Source organism: Crinia signifera, chromosome 2 (genome assembly GCF_055691185.1).
Source record: "Crinia signifera chromosome 2, ASM5569118v1, whole genome shotgun sequence".
NCBI classification, from domain to species: Eukaryota; Metazoa; Chordata; class Amphibia; order Anura; family Myobatrachidae; genus Crinia; species Crinia signifera.
The window spans coordinates 80475278-80479306 of record NC_139218.1 but is presented as its reverse complement, the minus strand read 5'-3'; the positions used below and the strand labels follow the sequence as shown (position 1 = coordinate 80479306).

The 4029-nt window shown below is 43.1% G+C and overlaps 1 long non-coding RNA gene across 3 annotated transcripts; it reads left to right on the top strand.

Moving 5' to 3' along the window:
- Positions 1-545: 545 nt before the first annotated feature.
- LOC146058773 (uncharacterized) lies at positions 546-3760 on the top strand. 3 transcript variants are annotated; one of them, XR_014469947.1, is made up of 5 exons: positions 546-781; positions 1511-1613; positions 1780-1893; positions 2340-2443; positions 3441-3760. It is a non-coding gene; the product is annotated as an uncharacterized LOC146058773 (long non-coding RNA). The 3 variants fall into 3 exon arrangements; XR_014469946.1 differs by lacking the exon at positions 546-781 and having other exon boundaries at positions 1362-1613; XR_014469948.1 differs by lacking the exons at positions 546-781; positions 1511-1613; positions 1780-1893 and adding an exon at positions 2084-2175.
- The last annotated feature ends 269 nt before the right edge of the window (positions 3761-4029 follow it).

The following is a 4029-nucleotide window of genomic DNA, read 5'->3' as shown; positions in this document are numbered from 1 at the left end:
GGCAAGTATAGAGGGTCAGAGGTAGATGAGAACCTGGCAGGAGTAGATATGAACTTACTTTTGTTTTTTTTTCCTTTTGCTTCACGTCCATCACGACAAATCCAGAGGGAACAGGAGAAGACGTCGGCACAGAAGCGTGCAGGGTCCAGCCTGGGTCCAGCCTGGGAAGAGAAGAAAATGAGGAGGCTGGCATAGGGCTATCAAGGGAGCTGAATCGGGTAAGTTTGTTGCATCAACACACAAGCAAAAAGGGTACACTTTTTGTAGGAAAGGGGGCTTGGCAAGTATAGAGGGTCAGAGGTAGAAGAGAACCTAGCAGGAGTAGATATGAACTTACTTTTGTTTTTTTTTCCTTTTGCTTCACGTCCATCACGACAAATCCAGAGGGAACAGGAGAAGACGTCGGCACAGAAGCGTGCAAGGGTCCAGCCTGGGTCCAGCCTGGGAAGAGAAGAAAATGAGGAGGCTGGCATAGGGCTATCAAGGGAGCTGAATCGGGTAAGTTTGTTGCATCAACACACAAGCAAAGAGGGTACACTTTTTGTAGGAAAGGGGGAGTTAGGGAAAGGTAAAAAGAGATGGTAACAGGGACAAATTTTTAAACAAGATACTATAGTGCCCATAAATAACTTAGATTTTGTTTGGGGGGGTTGCATCCTTCAAGCCAAGACCATCCAGAGGGAACAGGAGAAGACGTCGGCACAGAAGCGTGCAAGGGTCCAGCCTGGGAAGAGAAGACAATGAGGAGGCTGGCATAGGGCTATCAAGGGAGCTGAATCGGGTAAGTTTGTTGCATCAACACACAAGCAAAGAGGGTACACTTTTTGTAGGAAAGGGGGCTTGGCAAGTATAGAGGGTCAGAGGTAGATGAGAACCTGGCAGGAGTAGATATGAACTTACTTTTGTTTTTTTTTCCTTTTGCTTCACGTCCATCACGACAAATCCAGAGGGAACAGGAGAAGACGTCGGCACAGAAGCGTGCAAGGGTCCAGCCTGGGAAGAGAAGACAATAAGGAGGCTGGCATAGGGCTATCAAGGGAGCTGAATCGGGTAAGTTTGTTGCATCAACACACAAGCAAAAAGGGTACACTTTTTGTAGGAAAGGGGGCTTGGCAAGTATAGAGGGTCAGAGGTAGAAGAGAACCTGGCAGGAGTAGATATGAACTTACTTTTGTTTTTTTTTCCTTTTGCTTCACGTCCATCACGACAAATCCAGAGGGAACAGGAGAAGACGTCGGCACAGAAGCGTGCAAGGGTCCAGCCTGGGTCCAGCCTGGGAAGAGAAGAAAATGAGGAGGCTGGCATAGGGCTATCAAGGGAGCTGAATCGGGTAAGTTTGTTGCATCAACACACAAGCAAAGAGGGTACACTTTTTGTAGGAAAGGGGGAGTTAGGGAAAGGTAAAAAGAGATGGTAACAGGGACAAATTTTTAAACAAGATACTATAGTGCCCATAAATAACTTAGATTTTGTTTGGGGGGGTTGCATCCTTCAAGCCAAGACCATCCAGAGGGAACAGGAGAAGACGTTGGCACAGAAGCGTGCAAGGGTCCAGCCTGGGAAGAGAAGACAATAAGGAGGCTGGCATAGGGCTATCAAGGGAGCGGAATCGGGTAAGTTTGTTGCATCAACACACAAGCAAAGAGGGTACACTTTTTGTAGGAAAGGTGGCTTGGCAAGTATAGAGGGTCAGAGGTAGATGAGAACCTGGCAGGAGTAGATATGAACTTACTTTTGTTTTTTTTTCCTTTTGCTTCACGTCCATCACGACAAATCCAGAGGGAACAGGAGAAGACGTCGGCACAGAAGCGTGCAAGGGTCCAGCCTGGGTCCAGCCTGGGAAGAGAAGAAAATGAGGAGGCTGGCATAGGGCTATCAAGGGAGCTGAATCGGGTAAGTTTGTTGCATCAACACACAAGCAAAGAGGGTACACTTTTTGTAGGAAAGGGGGAGTTAGGGAAAGGTAAAAATAGATGGTAACAGGGACAAATTTTTAAACAAGATACTATAGTGCCCATAAATAACTTAGATTTTGTTGGGGGGGTTGCATCCTTCAAGCCAAGACCATCCAGAGGGAACAGGAGAAGACGTCGGCACAGAAGCGTGCAAGGGTCCAGCCTGGGAAGAGAAGACAATGAGGAGGCTGGCGTAGGGCTATCAAGGGAGCTGAATCGGGTAAGTTTGTTGCATCAACACACAAGCAAAGAGGGTACACTTTTTGTAGGAAAGGGGGCTTGGCAAGTATAGAGGGTCAGAGGTAGAAGAGAACCTGGCAGGAGTAGATATGAACTTACTTGTTTTTTTTTCCTTTTGCTTCACGTCCATCACGACAAATCCAGAGGAAACAGGAGAAGACGTCGGCACAGAAGCGTGCAAGGGTCCAGCCTGGGAAGAGAAGACAATGAGGAGGCTGGCATAGGGCTATCAAAGGATGACACATTGGGTAAGTTTGATTTACTTCCTATAATTTTTTTTTCTTTGTTGTATTTAAAAAAAACACACATATATATTTATTTATTTAGCAATGTCAATGTGAGCACATTTAGGGCCTTATTCAGATCTGATCAAAGTACAATATTTTTCCAAAAATGGGTAAAAGCATGTGCAGTGCCGTGGGGCATATGTAACATGTATAAATTTATATTGGTGTTTTGTTTCTGTGCAGGGTAAATGCTGATTGCATTATTTTTAATCTAAAATTTAGATGGCATTTCCAAAACACTCAAATCAGATCTGAATAAGGGAATTAATGTTAATTTTTAAAACCAGTGTTAAAATACAGTGGTGTGTCTAGTGCCAGACAGGATAATGGGCCTTCAGATCAATATGGTACTGCGTGCATTCACACGCATTATCAATGATAGTCGTCTGTGGGTATCTGCGCATGTGCAGGCGTATGATGCGTGCACGCACCCTGGGGGGGGGGGTAGGAGATGGGCGGGGGCATGGGTGTTCTCATGGTAATGAGGCAGTGATGCGGGTGTGGGGGGCGGGTAGCTGACATCACTGTGTCAGCTGCCCGCCTATATCCACGCCAGTGTGCACACAAATGTAAGTAACTGAAGTCACTTCTATATGCGTGCACGCTAAACATCATTCGATAGTCGGTGACCATCGAAAGATGTAGGTGGTTACCCGAGCCATACGAATTGATGTCTATGCAAAATGTAAATTCACAGCTGATCGGATGAAGACTCAGTTTAAGGGGGGGGGGGCTTTCGCCGGGCGGGGTTTGGTGGACTCGCAAGGCTGCGAATTCGCAGTCTTGCAAATAAACATGAGTAAACCACCCATCTGTAAGGGACTATCACAAAGAAAACTGCCTGAAAGATTGGTCCTCAGACGTACCATTTATATATGCGTGTAGAAATTTGGGACAAGAACCATCAAGTATTAATGCACAAGTTAAGCAGTAATTTACTTTCTCTTTTGTTTTGCAGCTCATACATTACAGAAGAAATGAAGTATATGAAATACATGATGCCAAAAAATGATTGAATATAGTTTTGAAAGCAAATGCCGAACCATAATTATTATTATTATTATTATTAACACTTTGTTATATAGCGAGTACTTATTCTGCATGTCTCACATTAATGAGAATGAAACAATGTTTATAAATATGTATGTCTTTAGCGGTTTATGGTTAAAGGTTACACAACAAAGATGCCATAATTGATTTCAAATGACTTGAATATAATAAAATTGCACCCATATTTGATATAAATGTAATATAATAAAAAGCAATTCTATCAATTTACATGTGTCTGGGTATATTTTTGATTATTGTAAGTGATTGATATGAGATATATAATGTAAAAAAGTGGGTTATTAAGTTAATATTAACTATATAAAAATTTTTGGGATTATGATTATTGTACACTGTGTGATTTACTTTCTCTATATATTAAGGTGTACTGTCATTACATAGATCAGGGTTAGCCAAGTATATGAATCGAAAGCTAACAATAGTTTTGTTTCCAGACCAGATGGTTGCTGCACAGGTGTAGTCATTACTCAATGATATAT